Here is a 21,779-nt window from a genome sequence, read left to right as displayed (position 1 = left end):
TCAGACTGCTTATTTCTCCTTGACTTGAACTGAAAATGAAGAGGAGGACTGTGGGGTGGGAAGAGGAAGAGGTGGCCACTGTGTGCAAGTGGCTGATGTTGACCTTAAGTTATATATGGTTGGTTTTATCTGTACTAGTCTTTTCCTGTTGACAGGTTAAAGTCCCGTGGCTTCATTTGCTCACTAGTAATAGAACTTTGTTGGGTGGGGATGGGGTTGAGGTGAAAAAGGTTTTGCCTCATGGATTCTTGCTTTTTCTCGGGGATGTGGTATGTTCCTAGCAAAGGAAGGCTGGAGCTATTTGGGTACTGTTTCTTTGAATGGCCAGGAGGAGAGATGTACAGAGTTCTATTCCTTCCTTACATTTTGCAGGTTTTTTTTTTTTTCCCCGGAGATGTCCCCAAGGTTTTGTTGGTGATTATACAAAGGATTTCTGTTATTAGGACTGCATAGGTTTGTAGTTCAAGTTCCTTCCCTGAGGAGTCTGCAGAAAGTTAGGAAAAACCCATGCAATTAGTGCTTACAGTCTTGGCCTCTTTATCAAGAAAGGAAGGGTGTTCCTTGAGGAGTGCATGTATATATTTCCAATGCATGTAACTGTGCACTCATGTACCTGTGAGTCAAAGGATATGGGTGTATTGGATACATGTGTGTTCCCAAGTTGGTGATTGTCTCATTTAATGTTTTTGTACTGTGGTATTTCAATGATAAACTGCAGTAATAATCTTTAAATGGAAAAGAAGTAGAAAGTGCTTAGTCTGTTTTTATGGTTTTTTATGTTTAAAAACAGTGTGGTGAATTAGTAGAAGTTGGTATGTGATAGTTGACAGATTAGTTAATGTATTCAAGAATTCCAATAAGATTGTTCAGCAAAACTGGATAATATTCTTAATAGCTAACTATGCCCATTATTATGGGAAATGGGTGTTCATGATAAAAGTCTCACCTTCATTTCATTGTGTATGAGACTGAAGGATATTCAGATAGGTAAGCGATATTCAGATAGGTAAGGATATTCAGAAGGTAAGCGTATTTGAGTGAATGAAGAGAGGAAAGCCTGGATCCCATTAATTTTTGTCTTTAAGCTGGCAAGGGCTTTATGCTTTTACACCTTTTTTCTTAGTCCAAAATGACTGATTATTTAGTGATATGGATTGTAATGATCCGTGCTCTTTTCTGTTACCTGTTGAAAAGGCAGGCCAAGAATGAGGCATGCTATGTCTGCAAACTTCCTGATTTCAGAATGGTTAGGCACACCCAAGCTAGCATTAATCTACCTAGCCTGGATTAAAAATGGATTGCAAGGATTTAACAGCATGGATTTTAGTATAGCCTGTTTGAGCCTGACTAGAAGTCTGGGTGCTTAATCACTGCAATCTTGTGCCCTGGAAATTATGAGGGTTTTGTAAAACTGAGTTCTGTTGCTCATATATGTGGAGAGCTGTTGGTAGATTAAATACATTGGTTATTCTGTGTATGAATTTTTTCCTAGCTCTACCCTTAAAGTGGTAGTAGTGTAACTTAGAACTAGTAACTATGTACTTAGTACTTTGTATGATTACAAATGTATACTGATTAATAAACAAGATGTTTTCTGTTTATTAAACAGAGAAGCAGTTGATTCTGCTATATTAGCAGTTGATTCCGCTATGTTAACGTTTTATGGGACTGGCTGGTGAAGAATGAGCAATCCTCATGTTTTGATTTTTATGCGTTGTTCAGCTTGCACATTGCTAAAGTACATTGTGCTGTGCTTCTTAAACTTGAATAGCAATACAGTTTTGCAGTTAAATATTTTCATAATTGCAGGTGAATAATAAGAATCGGCAATTAAATAAATCTGAGAAATTGAACGGAAGTGGAATCTGTGAAGCATTAAAAACCCCCTAGTAAGTTCATGTACTGAATAAAAAACCAAAATCCAACAAACAAAAAACCAAACTAAAACAAACCAACAAAAATAAACAGTCCCTCTCCCCAAATGCTCCCCCTCCCCCCAGAAAAATGCACCTCAAAACCAAAGAAGCAACAAGCAAAAACCAGCAAACCCCTGACTGAAGAGAAGTTAGAGTAGCAAAATTTGAACTGCTAGTGTTATTTCCTTGCTTTGTTTTTTGCCTGTAGAGAGCAAAATACTTTGTTCCTTTATAAAATGTTTTGAGAACATGTGGAACTGATACTACAACTGCACTGACCATGAGGTTTACTAAATTCATGCTTCAGAACAGAGACATCAACTCAAAATACGAAAATGTTTCTGGGAATTCAGGGATGAAGAATTCTTAAATGATTCCATCTACCTAAAAGCAAAAGGTGTCCAGTCACTGGTAGTCCTTTTATAACTCCTTGATCAATTTCCTTCCTTCTCTTGGTCTCTTCCTTCTTACATACATTTTCATTTTTTTCCTCCAGTTTTTCAGTACCTTTCTTGAACTGTAAAACCAAGTTTCTCTGTGCCAGACAAAGTAAAATAACTGCTTTGCTCTCTTAATTGGTATTCTCGCTTGTTTAAATATTAGTGGCTTGCATAAGATTAGCCACAGCTACGTGTTTTGAGTTTCCTATTGGGTACACAGATTCAGGGAAGCTGACTAGTAAATTGGAGTGATGCTCAGAGCTGTCACCTGTGAACATCAGAATTCACACTTTCCACTTGAGATCAGAGAAGATCAGCTTGCTTTTCAGCCTAATTGTATTCACTACTTATGCATAATGCAAACCCACAACTTAACTCTGTTCCATTTGATGAAAGATAAAGATCAGTGCCTACTAGACAGTGTGATGCTAGCTTTACAGATCCCATCAGCATCAGGCATTAGTCATGAGTTTTTATGTATAGAACATAGCATGCACGTCTGTACACATCATAATGGGAATGTATAATTTTAGCATAGAATACCAGGTTGGAAGGGACCTCAGGGATTATCTGGGCCAGTCTTTCTTGGCAAAAGCACAATTCTAGACACAATGATCCAGCACTCTGTCCTTCCAAATCTTAAAGTGTCTAATGCTGGGAAATCCAGTACTCCTCTAGGGCGATTATTCCAATGGCTGATTGTTCTCAGTGTGAAAAACTTTCCTCGTGTCCAATTGGAATCTCCCCAGGAGCAATTTGTGCCCATTACCCTTTGTCTTTTCCATGTGACTCCTTGTAAGATGGGAGTCTCAGTCGTCTTTGTAGCATTAGTAGTAATGCAATTAATAAGTAGTGCTTCTTAATAATCTTACTGTGTGTAGATTTTATTGCGTGTTGATCTCTTTAGTCTTATGCCCTATATGTGTAGATGAATTTACTAATATACAGCCCTTCAGTACCTCAAAACTATGCTATTTATTATATTGACCTTTAATACCATTAATATGTCATTCTTCTGAGTCTTTTTCAGCTTATAGAAAAAAGTTGTTTTTTAAGCAAAGGAAGCTTTCAATTTTCTAATTCATCAGAGTAGCTGAAAAATCAGCTTTGACTTTATGCATGGTATATTTACAGGTGCTTTATGTGTTTGAGCTGCAGTCTTTCTGATGCCTGCTGATCTCCAATAGAAAATGAAAGGGGAAGAGGCAAGGTTTGTCATTAAATCTCATCAAGTTACATTTTTGCATCTATATATGTATATTAGAAAATATACAAGAGGAGAATTTTCCCTAAACTGGCAAGTCTAGGGTGGCAAAGCCTTTGAAAGTTGAAGAATTGCTTGGATAGAATTAAATTGGGATGTGGCATGGTGAATTTTTTGGGTCTATTGCTGTTGGTATTTTGTGTGTGTGTGCACGAAGACCTTCTGAGATCGCATGAGAACGGTCCTCTCCTTTAACCACATCGGTGTCCTGTAGTTTGTGAGGCTCAGTGTTGGGATGTGTCACATGGTCAAGGCCGCACCTAGAGCGTGCTGGCCTGGCCAGCCTTTAGTTCCGTCATTCCATCTGCACACAAAAGAAAGGCAGGAAAGCCGCTTCCTCATCTGGTTGTTGGATCAAGGTGTTTACTTTGCCGTGCACACTTGGAACTGTTTAGATGCTTCTGGTTGCTGTGACACAAGAAATGGTGGAGATGACAACATATTTTTCCTTTTTTCCCCCCTTTTCTGCTATTTTTTTTTTTAACTAGCCTTGTCATTATTGGTGTAGCATTGCTCTTAAAAACCTTGATTTCTTAGTGTGATGGTGATACCTTAGGGGGAAGCAGCCACAGTTGTTCTTGCTTCCTCTTGTTGTCTGTGTTCTTAGTAAAGTGTTCGTAAAGCCTGTAGACAAGAGGTGCCATAAACTTGTATGTACATGTGGTAGTATAGGTATCATTTTTCAGATTGAGGAAGCACCGAACAATCGTGGTTTGTTATAATCTTTTCCTTTATGCTATTTCCTCTTCTATTTTCTTACTCTGCCCTTTTTGCCTTTATTTTCTCTACTGCTTTTTGGCATTTATTTTCTTCAGCATATCTTTCTTTTTTTATTAGTCTTTTTCTCTGTTCTGATACTTGTGTTAGAGCTCTTTGCAGAAGTTTGCTGGGGGGAAAGGTTGAAGTTGAGAATCAGAGTACCCTTCCCTTCTCTGAGAAGGGAGAACTGCTGCTTTAGCCTCTCTTCTCTGAAATAAGTTACTGTTGGGAGGAGGTTGTGTGGAAGAAAGATGAACTGCAAAAGCCTGAGTTAGAATCAGAAGCTTATAGCATTTTTTTAAACATTCACATGCTTAGGTGTGAGGGAGTATAAGGGGACAGACGTGTACCTTGGAGATCTTTGCTTCTTGTATCTGTTCTTGACTATAAAAGGGAAGCAGAGGTACATCTGGTTAGATTGAAAACTTGCGAGAGAGAGAAGAGCAGCTAAATGCAGGGACTATTTAATGTTTTTGCTTTGGAATTAAGTTGTGAGCCAAGTGCTCTTTCTTGGATTATTCTGCAAAGCAATTGTCATTTCTTCGTTAGTAAAGGTTAATCTGGGGTTTTTAGCTTTGCTTTTATTAAAATGGCTTTGATATAAAAATTAGTGTTGAGGCTCCTGACCATCTTCAGAGACACAACAGAGGTATTCAGAAGAGCTGGTTAAACATTTGGACAAGTTAGATACATTTTCTCATACATTGAACTTTAACTGTTGTCTTTCATCCAGAAGTCCAGCGTTACAGTTAGCTTACTCTGTTTGGTCAAATCAAAGTTCCCTCTCCACAGGGGTGTTGCTTCTGGCAGAGCACAGCAGCAGATGTAAGTGGAGGAAGATAGGATGGATTTGTAGCTGTAGACTTAATGTCTTCTAGCTCACGACTTTCTGAATCAGGAAATCCAGTACCTTTTTGCTCTTTGTTGCCTTTCTCTTACACTTCCTAATTCTGCAATAGCTTTTTTTAATTGGGACGAGCAGAACTGCATTTGGTACTGATGGCAGAAATCTTACATAGTGATATGATAGAGAACCAGTGTTGTTTTCAGAATAATTCCTAATGCTGTCAGTGTGTGGGTGTTGGTTTTGTGTTGTAGGGGATTTTTTTGTGAGTGTTGGGGGTATAATTTGATGGATACAAATATGTTCATAGTCTTCAATATAAAGAATTCTACAAGGAATTGAGAAATGCCAGGTAGTATTTTAATGGGTTTGCTTTTCATATTTGATTACCTGTTTGGTACAGTCACCTAGCAGTGGGTGCTTCAGAGCTGTAAGTCATTGCAGCATGTAAAGTATTCCAGGGTTTGGGTTCCTGTTTTCATGGTTAGGGCTTAAACTTTCCTAAGCTTACCCCAGGTCAATAATACCTCTACTGACACGTCCAGAGGCGTGCCTACTGCATTTTTGTTACCCATTTCAACTGTTACTCCATGTTTGCCATATGACCCTTCATTTTTTCTGGGGTAGGTGTGCAGTTACATACCTTGAGTCCATAAGGGCCCCCAGAGAATAAACTAAATGATCTCGATACCCTGAGGACACTTCTGGAATTGTTCCTTTACAGAGCAAAGAGGATTGTGGCTGACCCTCTTCTAATGTTTTTATATAACCAGGATTTAAGCTGTTTTCTAATTTTGCCTATTAAATGAAAGTGGAGATTTAGCTTTTCCCTTGGATGAGTAGATTCTGAAGCAAATCAATGTAGAAAACCTTTTGAGACCCTTAAAGCTTTATTGTGCATGTGGGAAATTGCAAGAGTGTATTGATACATACTTTGAAATTTTGGTATGAAAGGGTTCAACAAACATGACTGTTACACAAAATGTGAGGGTGCTACAGAAGCTGCTTGCCCTTCTGTGACCAAAGGACTACAGTTACTGTTTTTGTTTTTCCCTGACAGACTGTTTTTGTCCAGAATGCCATTATGGCAAAAATAGGAGATGTTTCTTGTCCTTTGGTAAGCTGCCAAGAACTGACACCTTTCTCTTCCCTTTTTCAAATGAAACCAATCCTTGAGGCTAAGGCTTGGGTTTGGTGCTGCAGCTGTGAGCCTTACAGAGACTGCTGCATGTTCTATCATCCCACCTGAAAATACAATTTATCTGTAAAACAGTTTTATTCTGTGTTAATACCTGTGCAGGGCTTATGCTTCAGTTCTAAATTGACCAGTGAGGCATTGAAGCAGTACATCTTGCTTGGTGTTTGGAATGTTGGTGCAGCTCAGGATCATTCTAATCATGGCTGATAGGAATTGAAAAATATCCTTTTTTAATGACTAGACAAATCAGCTGAAATAAAAACGGTTTTCATGTTTTTCTTATTTAATCTGTATTTGATTGCTTTTTTACAGTTTGTGGCCACAGTACTCGTTCGGTTTAGCACAAATGTATCAGGCCTGCCATTTTCATTTAGTGTTTGAAAAATAGTGTTTGTACAGTAACTGCTTCTGACAAGGAATTACAGAACTATATTGAAATGGTTTTAGTAGTAAGTAGTATAAAAAATGAGAAACAGCTATGTCAGAATGTGTTTGTACTTTGTGGTAGAGGATCATACATGACTACATGGGGTTTCTTTTCAGTTTCATAGGACCAAAATTTAAAATGTATTAAAGCACAGAAGGCACAGAGATACTACTTTTTATCTTGTGTAAAATACTCTATTTCATATTATACTGATGGTGGTCATTTGGAAAAATCTTTCTTCTGGTTTGAGCAGCTGATAAGCTCCTTTATATCTCTAACGGTTAATGTATTTTTTATCATCAATTAGATTTAATAATTATTTTCTGAAGTCTCTTTTATTAGCCTGAGGGGTTTTGCAGTGTGTGTTTTAATGTGTGATTTATATTGCTAAGAGTATACAGGGTAATGATAGAGCTGACGAGATCAGGCAAGAACAGGAGTGACCTCAGAACCATTTGCCTTTGTAACAGTACAGTCAATATAAAATGCAACACATAGACCAATATTTTTTGCTTTTCTTATAGACCACATGGAGCTTTCTTGTATTTGGATAGGTACACACTTATAAATCCAGTAATGAACTAAGTTTTTTTTTGTCATAAAGGGTCTAATGTAAAATTATCTTTATTCTAACAAAATAATTTCAAAAAGAAGCTTGACTAAAAAAAGCAAACTTGAGTACTAGGGAGTTTTATTTCTGGCACTCTGAGGCCACTGGCTAATCTTTTCAAGACTGAAAACCCTCACAATGATGTAGGATTTATTTTCTGGACTTCAGTAAATGTTTGGACAGCTGTTTATTCTCTAATACAATGTTTTTCTGTTTTCTATGTGTTTTGTGGTTAAGGGAGAGGATTCTTAAAGATTTACCTGATACATAGATAACCTGTAGTCTGAAAATGGAAGTGTTGGACCAAGAGCCATGAGCTTTAAATTTGCTCTTTTAATCGCTGGGCTCTCTGCATAAAGTACTTCTTTGCCTTTTGGAGGTGTAGGGGCTTCACAAATTTCTTTATCATACCTGGGAGTTGGTTGTGAAGTTGGTCAGTAAGATCAGTGTTGCTATAAGTAAGAGCTCACCACTGTTTGTTCTGTCTCACCAGTTCCCAAACAATAACAAAATGTAGGACACAAATACTTTTGAGAATTGTTTCCTGATGGAAAATACAATGTTAGGAGAGAGGTCCGCCTTCTGTAGGGCAATGGTTTAAACATCACTATTCCCTATTTTCAATAGCATTCACCCTTTTGTTGTAATGGTGCTGCCCTGTTCAGGTGGATATGATAATCTGTGGGGCTAACTTGTTTTACTTTTATCATGTTGTTTTATGTTTTTCTCCAATTTGTTTGCCAGATTCCTTATGTTTTCTCTTTGAATGCAGATGTGAGGTTTGCTTTTAAAGCTTTACAAAATCTGCATACATGCTGATAGGTAACTGGAGTGTTTTGAGTTCTGTTTCTGAAAATGGGAGCTAGTGCATCTGAAAACACTGCATTCTGTCCATAGTATCAGGGAAATAGCACTTTTTTTGTACGTAGGCCAGTGGTTACTTTCTTTCCTCTTGCAGTACTGCAGGTACGCTCTCTGTAAGTGGAGGAGTTTTGCATTCCTTATCATGTGTGACTGTTGGACCTAGGCATCACAATCTGGTTTCACAGATGATTTGGAACAGCCCTGGAGATGTAATCAAAGTCTTGTTCTGTCCTTCAGCAAATGTTTTCACATGATATATAAGGAGTCTTGGGTTTTCAGACAGCTTTTTTGTGTTATTCTGGCTTTTAGATCTCTGAACTAGTAAATATCCATACACATTTCTAAAGGAAAAGGAGAATACTGCCTGTTTGTGGCTTTCTGGCTCCTGTAAGAGTGTGTGTGTGTGTGTGTGTTTGCCACTAAGTTTCAACATGGGTTCATAGACACAAATGTGTATATGTGAAAAATGTACTATTCTTAAATTTCTGGCAGAAAAGAATATTACTGAAGGCATTGGCGTGGTGGTTGTCTAAAATCTAAACAAGAGTTTCTGAAAGTCAGTTTTTGAAAAGGCTGAAAGATGGTGTCATATTTTGGTATGTGCTGTTAACACTCCACCTCCGATAATTGCTCAGAGTCTGATGTAAATATGTGCTGGATTTTGGTCAAGTATGAGTTAGAATATTACTGCTGTTTCACAGGACAGCTGAAAAATAAAATCAAAGGTCAAATACATGCATGACAGAGCCAAAATAAGTGTGTGCATACACAACCGTTGGTAAAGTCTAAATTGTTTTACATTAATGGTGTAAACACAGTGTACGATACCAGCTGGACTCAGAATGTAACTGCTGTCTGGAAGGAAAAAATCCTCACATTAACCTTGTTTTAAAATTTTAACTGCATTAAAAACTAATTGCAAAGTGTGAATTGCAAAGTAGAATTAGTACAAATATCAGTAGTACTGTTGAGTATGAAATTAATTCTATTTTAAAAATTCCATGTTAATAAGAGGAAACTGAAATTGGAAGGAATTTTTCTGTTTGTGGAGGGAAGGTGAAGGGGAGGAGAAATCTATTCATGTGCACTGTCACCTAAAATAAGTCATAAAAACGAGTTCATACATAATGACTGCTTTTTTTTTCCTCATTTACTGTGGACAAGACACCCCTTGGAAAGTCAAATAACTATATTAAGAAGATGAGGATTTTCTCTTCCAGTTGTTATCAATCTCTTTTTAGTAATCTTAGAACTAGATTTTTAGGATTTGTTCCTTAGAATACATGAGAATGAATGTGGTATTTCAAAGCTAGGACAATGGTGTTGACTAGACTTGAAACAGCTTAACCTCATGTGCTCAGTAGTCTTAACACCTTCCCAAATTATATTTGGCTTTCAAGATGAATATCAGGTTTATGACTCTTCAGTCTGTGATCCTATACAGCTTCTCTTTTCTGATTTATTACTTTTAATATGGCTGTTTCTGCATGTGTGTGGATTTTGTCTTTTTCAGAGTTGTGATATTTTGTTTTGTTCTCACCTGCATGGATTTTACCAAGTGTGTTTTAGAATCCCTGATTTCTTAAGCTCTCTTGGAATCAGGATCATCTCCTTGATATTCCTTGCAACTTCTGCCCCCTTTCCCCCTCTCCACTGCCCCCCTAGTTTGGTGTCATTTGCAGATTCTTCAAGGGGGCCTGTGTTTGGTCACCAAAATTAATAAACTAAACAAAATCTGCTGCAGGTCAAGTACTAGCTGGACCAACCCAAAATTCTTTCTGGTTTTGTTTATTTTTTTAAACTGAACCATTGCTTTGGTTTTCTGAAAGTGAATTTTCCAGTAGTTACCCTTATCTACACTAATTATTTTGGATTTATAGTCTCCAAGTTATGTTGAACAGTGTCAGAAGCATCACTTACATAAGCTGCACCTGCTGCTTCAATAAGACTTTTACCCAAGAGAGAACATGACATTGTTTTGTGGCTTCCTGACTATCATTTATCTTTCTCCCATAACTTAAATCCCTCTTCTTTTTCCCCAGCAATATGTCCAGATTTTTCTAAGCATCAGATTTACATTGTTTGTCTTGCTATTTAAGTAATTTCCCACTTCCCTGGTACTGTTATTAGACATATACTCTGTTTCATATTGCTCTGGGATCCCTGTCTTTTACTGGTCCTCAAAGCAAATCAGTAATACCTTAGAAATCATTTAGACTAGTTCTTTTATGTATCATAGTGTGCATTATTGTAAGTAGCTGGATTAAACTATGCATTAATTATTCTAATTCAAACATCAGTTTGGTTTTTTTTAAGGAGAATTTATTTTGAATGTTACATTGCTGACTTTCTGGCCTCTTCCATGTGGAGCCCTAGAGTATTGGGCTCCACAAGGAAGACCAGATTCTAAAACTGGCTGGCAATGGTATGTGCCACCACAATTTTAGTTATCTTTGGAGGCTTTGACAGCCTGGGTAAGATCCAGAATCAATGTGTAGGCTGTCCAAGCCAGCACACTATTGAAAAGCTGCCATTAAGTAACTCCTTCTTAATGAACTGGAGAGCAGTGTTGGTATTTCTCAGAATTAGAGATAATGCTTGTCCTTTGTTGTGTTGTGTGATTTGTAGCCCACCGCCCCCAGGGACACCTTGCAGAGCTCTGCTGGACTGGTATTTCACTCAGGAAGGCTTGGAGGGAGTAACTAATTCTCTGTTGGTATTGCTAACCACCTACTTGTGTGTATGGTGTTTTTCTGCAGTTCCTATCTGGGCAAGACTAGGACTGACTTAAAGGTCTACTTGCCTTAGTCACATCAGTATAAAAGAGCACAGAGAAGGAGGTTCTTGGCTTGCAGAGATACAAGGCGCTGCACAAACGAATGGCTTTTATGACTATTTTTGTTGTACTATATCTGTCATTTGAGCAGACTTGCTGTAGCTTCAGGAACAAAGAGTGTTGCTAGGTATCTTATAAATGTACCCTGTAACATAGACCTTGGGGCTGCGTTGCTCATAGGTTCCAGCCCTGTACCTGGCTGGAATCACTTAGTGAAGGACCGTGCTTGAAAATACCTGTTCACATAACCATAAAGCAGCTACGTGTGCTGAGAGCTGAAGCTGTGGAGACCAGAGGTGATGCAGAAATCTCTAATGACTCTTTTTCTAAATGGTTGCTGTCTGATGAATTTCTTCGTGAATTACTGAACCAGCAGTGAACATCCTTTGCTGGTGGTGCCAATTACGCAGCTCCAACAGAACACTCAAAACCCCAGCCCCCAAGTACGATACTGTATCTCTTCCTTTACTTAGTTCTATGAAATAGACTGTACGGGTAAGTTTAAGACATTAAAGAGGAATGGAAGACAAACAGATGCAAATTCAATCTGGTTTAGTGCTTTTTTTTCCATGTAGGTTTTCTGATAACTTCTGCTTGACACATGGGCTTCTGTTTAATCTGTCATGTCTGGGAAGGCATTTTAAGTGAAAAACAAGTAGAAAATAATTCCAAGTGGCTGGAGGACTGAAAAGGTAGTTCTGCATCAGAGTTTTACATTACTTTGCCTGTTTTAATTGGAAAGAAAGTTTAAGGATATTTGCTAAAAATAACAATTGCAAGACCTAATCAACAGAATTATGTTACTGATCTTAGGAAAAAGTTGCACTTTTCAGTGAAGGTTGGTTTTTCTTTTCTATTTATGTTTTTTCCCCGTTGTTAATGGAATTAATCTCACTTATGAACAGCTGTTGAAATAACGGTGCCACTCAAGTTGTAGTTGTTCTGTTTCCTTGAAAGTCCCAAGCAGATTTAAAATTAAAAACCAAAACCCAAAGCTGCTGGAGGGTAAAGTTAGGCAGCTTACACAATAGAAATTGCAAATGGGGGAAAAAAAAACTAACTTGAGCTTAGCCTACATGTTCATTCACTGAATTCTTTTAAAGTGATGTCCTTTTGGAAGGGGTGGTCCTGGCTTTCCCTGTCTGCTGATTTGATGGTTGTTTCAGGGTCTTTCACCCAGGAACAGTGGGAGATGATGGGTGCATGAAGTCTGAGCTGCAGTGCACAGCACGTGTACTTGTATTGCCTTGTTAAAGTCAGAAGGCATCTCTTAGATGTCTGTCTTACTTCAGATAATCAAATATTTCATGGTGGCTTGTGTTGCAGTACAGGTTCTGATGCATTTGGAAAAACTGTCCTACAGTGTAGCTTTTGAAGCTGTTGGGATTTGGTAGAGATGTTTTACTACCTAAAATTTGTGTGTTTCTAAGTGACTCTACCTCATGAATGGAGGTAATGTATTTTGTGTTGGCTGCCTACAGCCGTGTGCCCTGCTGAACCGAAGACAGAGTTGCTTATCAGTCAGTCCTTAATTTTCTGAGGTTTGTATCTTAGTGTTGCAAGTCAGGTCTGCACAGGGTGGTGGTTTGTCTAATTGCTATTCTGGAAACGTTAGTCTCAAAATCTTGACTCATCAGTCAGCTTTGGGATTTGCAGTGCAGGAAAAATACCCAGTATTTTATTTAGCTTACTCTGCAGTTTAGATTAATAACTCTAGCAGTCCCGTCACCTGGAAGGTAGAGAGGAGCTGTCCCAATTCAAGCTTTTGTTGTCAAAGATTTTTAGCTTGGACAGATTATACGTGCTCATTCTGTGTTTACTGTTCTGGTAACTAATTTTGCTGAAGGACCTTCATTTTGCCTCGCTCACGGTTTATAACACTGGTGAGACTTCGCAGGATCTGATGAGGCACCTGAGCTTCCCCCGGCGCCTGAGCGCGTGTTCCTGCATTGCTCCCCTCTGCAGGGTGAGCCTCCGTGCACCGTAGCTCTCCGAAATGGGAGTGCAGGGACAATCTGTTCAGTACTCACAGTACCGCCTGTGCTGGCATCCAGTGCAGACCGGAGGGAGGAAGCGGCTGTGATTCAAATACCAGCGGGCTGAGGAACGGAAAGGAAGGAGAAGATGCTAGGCTGGGAGACAGAGGGCAGGCTCTCAGAGGAGAGGAGCAAAGACTGGAAAAGCCAGAGGCTGTTTGAGAAAAAGGGGCTACGCAAGGGAGCAGGACAAGGAGCGGTGAGGGGAATTGATTTATAAGCAGCAATGAGTAACAAAGGGAGGTTCTGAGGACAGGAAAAATGCAAATAATTACTTGTTTGGGTTTGAAAAGTTCTGGATGGCCTGGACCATTCTTCTGGAAAAGTACTGCAGTTTGATACTGCTGAGATTTTGTGGCAGGTGCTCTCAATGGAGGGGTTTTTTTTTCAGGTATATCATTCTCCAGCTCACTGGCTATTTAGGTCTTGAATTAGTTAACTCTGAACAAGAGTATTTTATCTGCGTATTTTGTTTAATTTTGTTTCTGTTTTACTAGCTGCTGCTTCTTTGAAGAGAGATTACCTGTGTCCTTCAAATGCCTGTGGTATTTTCAAGAGGAACCATTTTTCTGTAAGTGGAGGTCTTTCCTATGAACATAAAATTCAAAACATGAATTAGTGGAATGCATTAATAGGAATGTGGGTGTGCAGGGAAGTCTGAAATATTTAAAAACTGGATGGTTTTTGTACATAGTATGGTTTTCATGATTTGTAATTGAGAATAATGATCGATGCTCAGGGGAAGCTACTTTTTTTTTGGCTTTGGTCATTTGAAATGAATAGTATACTTCTATTATAAGCTTAGACAGTGATGATAAAAGCAATACTTGTCTCTGTCAACATTTGTGAAAAACAAGTCTCTGGAGATTTCTGAATGTTTTATTTAATGATGAGAATAGTAAATCTGTCCTGTGTAGTGTCTGGATGAGCTGTCTTGTATCAAAACATTATTAATTGATTTTTATACTTTACAGCTGTGTTTTGGGAATAAGTACTGGAATGAAAGCCAAAAGCTCCGCTCTGGATTTTAAGAACCATACTGGAAAAGAGTTAAGGGATTGATTTAGTTTTCTGGTTTAGAAATTTTGAGGAGGAGGAAAAAGGAGGGACTTCAGCTGCCTATTATCTTTGTTTGCCAGCAGTCTCGAACTTGTTTGATCATCACAGGAGTATGGCTATCCATTTCTGTGCAAATATTTAGCTTTATGAAGATAGGCACCCAGTGGGGCCTTTATTTTCACTTAAACGCATTATTAACATTAAATTGTGGAAGTAGGGATTTACTGGGATTGCTGAACTGTAGATTTGCTTCTTCAGATATGAATACTGTGAAGGCCAGTTGTCAGCTTTTCTAGAAATATTGCATTTTACGCTCTGGACACATCCTGTACATTAATCAGTTCCTTAAACATTGTGTTTTGTCTTTATTCTGAAACTCATAGTGTAATATCAGATGGTACAGTATGGATAAAGGACTGTGTGTGTTTGTAACAAGGCTTGCTTCAGCATGAGTAAGAGAAATTGTGAGAGTTTTCTCCCCAGTTTAGAAACACATTTTCAGGGAAATAAACAACAAATAGCTATGCAACAGGAATTGGTGGGGTAATTTGACCCTTACATGTATTTTGCCCTCACAAGGGGACATTTCTATGAAGGTTCTAATGCAGGCTAATATCAGTTTAGTTGAGCCATGAGTTTTCTATATGCTTGTGTTATATTTGCTTTTTCTTCTCCTTCTTGGAAAGCATACACGCATTCTTAAAATCTTTAGGATATAGTAAAGTTTGTTCTACTGGTTTGGAAGCTGAGTTGCTTGTAATGTGAGGAGATGACTGTAGGCCAGAAATAGAGAAGATGGGAATGGAGATGGGACGGTTCAGTCTCCGTGTTCCTGGCAGTGGCCAGCTGCCAGCTGGGCTGAAGCTGTAATGTTAAACTGCAGCTCTGGGCTCAGTGTGGGCCCCCAGCACAAGTTCTGTGGCCTCAGGGAGGTCAATGTCTGTTTTGTCCCTAACACAGATTGGATAGATCAATGGGGAGGCATTTAGATGGCTTGAGAGTAGAGAGACACATACACAATGCTGTTTTGCAGTGCAGAAACATATGGAAGTCTAGGAGAACACAGCTGTTTATTCTGGTGCTGTAAAATAATGCTCAGAAATCCTGTGGTGCAACACATTTTAGGGGACTATTCAGATGAAGTAATGAATTCTCTGGATTTGAGGCTATTTAAAGTGAGAGCTGTGTCTAGTACCATAATTATTTCCTTTTGCATGCCTATTTTGTGATGTACCCATCTCCTGTTTCCCCAATTGCTATATGCTCACGAGGAGTCTTCCTGCTAGGACCCCTCTGTGGGCTCTTGAAAATAATAGCATTTATCTGAAAAAACAGCAGTTCCTTTGTGAGGGGACAGGCCTGCTGAGGACATGCAGCATGCACTGGAGAAGGGTTTTTCCCTTTTCACCTTTCTTCTTTCTGAAAGCCAGAAAAGTGACGCTGAGACAAGGGGAACAGGAGACAAGAGGAGCCAAATTTGGAAGGAGGGAGTTGGGTTAGATGCAACCAGAGCTGCTTCAGCTGGCATTACTGAAATTGGGGTGGGGGAGATAAAAGGGGCACAGAAGGCTGTTGGCCTGTTAAATTGGGAGGGATTAGGGTCTGGGGGTCACAAGTCAGTAACAGCCACTTCCACTGTGGCTGTGACAGGGAAGACAGGTCTTAATGTGAAGTTGTTGGGAAGTGCAGTGGCCATGGATTGATGTTACACTGCTTCTTACTTGGATTGAAGTATCTGTGGTTGTGTACTATTTTTATTCCTACCTTTCAGTAATGACTTGTACCCAGTTGTGGTTTTGTACATGTGCTAATCTTTGGAAAGAATTGTGTGAATGAGTTCTTCTTTTAATAAATAGTGGGTATTCTTTCCACTAAGTTTCGTGTAGAAAGAGTGGAGAAATGTTCGTCTTGTACTAAAAACAGGGCCTAGTCTGCTAATAGGAAGGATTTCCATCTAATATAATAGAACTGTATAAAAAAAGAAACTGAACAGTTTGTGCAGCACCTATAGTTAAAAACTGCATCTAGGTGGCCCCGACAATAGTTAAGGACTTGCCTCTCTAAAAATCAGAATCATTTGCAGACTACTCAAAACAGGAAAAAAATGGATTATCTGTACTAATAGCCCTTTGAGAGGGACTGTCCTGTGGTTATGAAAGCAGGTGTAAGAATTTCATAGTCATAGCTGTGGTACCATAAAAAGGCCAGTCATAACCTTTATTGCTTTCTATATAATTCAAATTCTAAAATTCTCATCAGGCTTTTTTGGTATATAGAATGAATGACAAATACAGATTGCATCAACCTTCGGTGGTGAAACCTACAAATAATAGAAGCCCCCAACACAAATCCTTTGACCTTTTGTCCCATCTGAAAAAAACTAACCCACCCATGCCATGAGTGACAAAAAAGTTGAAGTCTTAATTATTGGCTAAATTGTTCATATTTTTATAGAGGGACTTCACAGTATTTCAAGTGGTCTGGTTTTCAGATGTACAACTATAGGGAGTAATTTATGAAGGATTTTGAACTAGGAGATGATTTTACAAAAGATTATTTTTAAAGTCCATTCAACAAAAACTTGAGAGCTTCTTTTTTCTTCTGCCTCCATTATGTAAACATCAGTATTTACTTGTACCAAAGCTATTTTGTTTTCCCAGTTATAATTATTACCTGCAGTTTCATCTAATCCAGTGTTACAGTCAGTTTTTTTAAAAAATGATGTAGGAATTTGAAGGGTTTTTGTAACAAATAATATATAAATATCCATCTGAAACAGCAGCCAGTAAAAATTGCTACTGTAAAGTTTATTTTGGTAAGATTTTTTTCCCAATCAGCCTCCTACGAAGTTTTGAAACGTTTCAGAAACTCTGGAGTGAATCTGCTTTGTGTGTCATTAAACTTTCAGTATTTACAGCTGTGTTTAATGCTTGCAGAAGTTGAATATGGTAGGTTCATATCAAACTCTCAAAGCAGGGGTCAGTAAGAACATTTGTACCACATGTACCTCCTTGATGCTTAGCAGCAGCATTTTAAATTGTTACAGAAAATGAAAGCAACTTCATCATTGCATTATGACAGGTTAGCAGTGATTCTAAGTAGGTATAACCAAATATTCCAGTTGTCTGGATATTTTCATATATTATCACTTTAAAATAATTTCTTCTCTTATTTATGAAGGACTACTGGCTGTCAGAATCTTTCAGGTGCCTGTCAACATATCACCATAGCTCTTTTCATGTGTACACATTAAAAATTACCATATCCATAGGGAAAATATTTTAATTGGAGAACTTCTTTTAAATTTTTTATGAGTCAAAATGTAGCCACAAAAGGCTTCGTCCTTTAAAATTGCAAATGCGATAAGATGTAGGCTAAATCAGAAAATGTGGACTTAATTCACCTGAGCAATATTTCTATTTAACTGTGATATAAAATATATAAAATTTACCCTTTGAGACTAGTGCAGATTTGAGACACAGTAAGAATTTTCAAATGCAAGTTGACACAACTTGTGTCAGCATAACAGTGTGTTTTAACTGAGAATGCATTTGGTCTGTGTGAGCGGAGAACCTCAGAAAGCCTTAAAAACGACAGAAAGGACAGGACACAATCTCATTAACATACAGTGATCTGTATACTAAATGGAAGATTTATAAACGAGGGTGGTGTTGCTTTTTATTAGTTTGTTACTGCCTTACGGATTTTTGTTTTAATTTTAGTAGTCTTAAGCATTGCCTGAAAGAAGGTGCTGCATACTTCTTGTTTTTCTCCCTTTTGCAGATGTTTATTTTCCTTGATTACATCCAGAGGGCTTCCTTGTGTCCTAGGTAACTTCAGAACTGTGGTATACAGTGTCAGTTTGAAAACTTTTTATGGGGGGAGAGTGTAGTTGCTATCAGAAAGGTGCTTGGGTTCAAAGGGGAGTCTGTGATGGCTGCAGGTCTTTTTATTTTCTTATAATTGCAATCAACTCTTGAAATCTGCAATCACAGCTTTTACTTTTCCACAATACTTCCCTTTTTATGAATTCCAGTAAAATTTTCTGGTTTGGATGCTTTAAGTTTGTTTACTTTGCTTTTAAGCTCACTTGTAATTCTTTTCATAATTTCAGAAATGTGGCATTATCAGGCCTGTTTTTCTAATATTATCCAATAATTCAATACTTTAATGCAGGTATATTTAGATTAATACAGAAATCTGTAGGCAACCAGTTGGTCTGAACCAAGTATTTTCTTCAGCTTGCATAGGTGTAGAGTTGTGTGTCCATGCTGGGAAATGTCAAATCATAAATCCACTGTAGAAAATACTTGAGAATCTCTAGTGTCTTTTTTCCTGCAATTTAGAAAATGAGATCAGTCCTGAAGTAAAAATATTCCTGGTAAATAACAAGATAAATTGAAAAGTGGCTTCACCTTATGTAAGAGTATTCATGTGCAGGGGTGACAGTGGTTTAACTAAGTCGGTGCAGCATGATTTCATATATTCAATTGTTGTCATTTGTGTGTATTGAACTCACTTTCCCCCAAGGTACTTTCAGATAACATTTCAATTAGTTTTTTCTATCAATTTTTCCATGTTTAAGAGTATCTTTGAATATTTTTCAATTAATGAAATTAAATAATGGCTTCAAGCCAAATGCTATTATCTTTGATCTGTTCCTCCCCCTGCATGTGCACCCCAGCACACGTGCACAAAGGAGATGCTTAGCTTCATACAGTGGGATGGATTTTTGTTATATTTGGGGTGTTTTAACTTACATATGCAGTAGTAAATGATCCTGTGATCCTGTGAATTCTGCTTTTTAACTGGCACCTGAAAGGGTTACCATCTTCAGTGCAGAATCTGTAGCTCTCCTAAGTGTGTCAGGTAACCAAATGATGGGGAGGTTGACTTAAATCAGCCACATCTAGTGGTTTTTCATGAGCTGAGAGTACACTTCAGAGTGACAGCCATACAAAAGTTAAGCATTTCACAGCTTACTAGTTGTGTTAGAAGTTGGTTTTAAAATATTAGGAGAATAATGACTGACAGAGTAAGTGACGGGTACATTGGACTGAAAAGGAAAATGGCAGTGGGGGAGGAAAATAACTTTCCTTATTGTATTTTCAGGCTCTATTAATATACAGTCTAAAAACCATAGATCTATAAATTCCAAGATTGTGGTGAAAATTACTTTTTTTTTAAAAAAAGGCAGAGAAATGGGATTAAACACTGTGAATGGCTTGAGCCCACCTCCCCCTCTCAAGTGCTGAAATTTTTATGAACTAACAAATGCAAAAAGTTGTGAGCAGTTTTTCTGTGATGCAGGTTAATGATGTTCATGTTTCCAGAAGGAAGAGGTGATGGGTATGAGAGGAGCCTTTCTTTCTCCATCTTGGAAATCTGTAACATAAGAATGTATTTGAGACTTAAGCTTTCATTTTTAGGAATTTTCTGGTGGTTTTTTCATTAAATTCTCCACGTACAAGAAATCAGCATGTTTGTCTTGTTAATTTAGAGAAATTTAAGATTCATATGAAATGCTCAAAGTACTTTCCTTTCCTTGGCAATGGTCAAGAACTGGATGGGCTGTGGAGGAGGTGCTTTGCTGGCATGGACTGGGAGGAGGCCTCTCGTTTTGACTAGCTGCTGTTACCAAAGTCCTGCTTTCGAGTTAAGCTGAGGAACATCTTTCCTGTCTTCACAGAGAATGCCCTAGTAACCAGCTTCCTTGTTCCTTTGGTCTCTAGCAGGTGACTCAATGTAAGAATGGGTATTAGCTCGTTCCCTGTCACTGGCTCTAAGTGGAAAGGGAAATTTTCATTTATGTTGGTTCAATAATAGTATTTCCTGGCAACATAATGAGCTTGATCATGCACATTTTCAGAATGTAGGCTCATCAGAAGTTCCTGTGATTCATGAATATAAAACTTTTAATCCAGTTCAATTTTTTTCCAACAGAGTATTAAAAAAAATACCATACAGGCATATGCTACTGGAAGTTCCCTTTTTTACCACTTAAGCTGGAAAGATTTCTTTAGAAAATGTAGAAGGAGGGATGTTACTCACTTAAGGAAGTGTACGTTCTTTCATATGGTATTCCTGCCTTATTGGTCAGTATCAGTCTCACTCACATCCTCTTCTTGTGCCGATTAATTATTTCAAGCTGTCTTCTCCATCTGTTACCAGATTCGGGAATGCAGCTTTCCACAGTTCACCTGTGTGTTTTTAGCCCACACTTAAAACATATAGGCCAAAAAACCCCTAACCCTTCTTAGGCTTTTTATTTCCTTTGTCTGTGTTGTTTTCTTTGTTTATTTTCCTGGTGCATGCAGTGATCTTATCAGGAAGTTATACTGAAAATTACCTCTAACTTTTATGTGAACGTGCTGACTTCTTTCACTTTCACAAATTTCACTGTACAGCTGGAATAGCTGTGCTTCACTAGTTTAACATGAAAAAGGACTCATTTATTATCTTGATAATCTCTGCATTTCTGGAGTTAAGTCATATTTGCATCTGGTGGAGTTTGTGGAAGCCAGTTTTTCTCAGTACAGAGACCATGGAAAATGCATTGTATGAAATCTTCAAGAATATTTTTTTCAGTAAGTGTCATATACCAGATGGCTTTGAGACCTATTTAGCTATCTGTTTTTGTTAATCTTGCTTTGCTGCTTCAGACCTCAGAACTTAATTTCCCCACCTGCTGATAAATACAGGGTCATAGGAATTGCCTTATTGGGTCAGACCATCTGTTCTTTAATTAGGAGTAGTAACAGATGCTTGGGATGATGATGCAAAAAAAAAAAATCTACAATAGGCATTTATGACAGTAATATACTCTGGGGTGTATGTCTGGGATCCTGTTAATTTGACTTGTGTCAAAAGACTCAAAGACTTTGGTATCTATTCTAGCTCTTTGTTATTCAAATATTTTTTGTTACAATGTAATTTTATCTTCTGTTCTTCCCTTTAATGCTGCTAAACTTTTGGCTTGCAGTCCCATATCCCTTAACGGTATGTTCCCTAGGTAGAGGTATGAAGAAGAAGCAGCCCTTTTTGTTGATGGTAAACTTGTCAGCTTTCATTTGGCTGAACATCATCTCTTGTTCTTGTGGTATTCTGGAGAGGAAATGCCTCTCTGCTTTTTGTGTGCCGTTTTCTATCTTGGTGGGGCAGGGGAAATCTTAGTCTTCCTGATTTTCCCCTTCATATTGATATTTCCATGCTGCTTGTTATTCTTGAGACGTCTCTCTGTATGGCTTTTAACTAAATGGCAGTAACTGGATGATTCCAATTTCTCACCTTGTTTCAATTTAGAAAACACTGTTGGTTCCCGGGAGAGAGAAGAGAACTTTCATGCCTTTGAAAATGTATAATTCTTAGGAAGCACCTTCAGAATTTTAGCTTTTAATTGAGTTGTAATGCTGAAGATGGCTTTGCAAGGGGAATGTTGGCTAAACCTGAAACATTACCACAGGGAATTGCATGGCTGGGGCAGAGTCCCTTTTGGGGGGCTAAGAGGACGTCTATGCTTCCCTGGG

The 21,779-nt window shown here is 38.2% G+C and overlaps 1 protein-coding gene across 7 annotated transcripts in view; it reads left to right on the top strand.

Moving 5' to 3' along the window:
- Window positions 1–21,779, top strand: part of SIPA1L1 (signal induced proliferation associated 1 like 1) — a 206,277-nt gene that overhangs the window by 69,329 nt on the left and 115,169 nt on the right. For 3 of the 7 annotated variants that reach the window (XM_042048147.1, XM_042048142.1, XM_042048140.1), the window contains one exon: window positions 13,692–13,765. The exons of 2 other annotated variants lie outside the window; for them this stretch is intronic. The gene's annotated coding sequence lies outside the window, so the exon portion shown is untranslated. Of the gene's footprint in view, window positions 1–3,490; window positions 3,567–13,691; window positions 13,766–21,779 lie in introns of all 7 variants that reach the window. 2 more of the 7 variants (XM_042048141.1, XM_042048145.1) reach the window with 2 other exon arrangements.

This window comes from Corvus kubaryi, unplaced genomic scaffold (genome assembly GCF_017639235.1).
Source record: "Corvus kubaryi isolate FWS band 111438036 unplaced genomic scaffold, C.kubaryi_AGA036_p1.0 66, whole genome shotgun sequence".
In the NCBI taxonomy this organism is placed as follows: domain Eukaryota; kingdom Metazoa; phylum Chordata; class Aves; order Passeriformes; family Corvidae; genus Corvus; species Corvus kubaryi.
The sequence above is the reverse complement of the archived record's forward strand: the minus strand, read 5'-3'. Positions and strand labels throughout refer to the sequence as shown.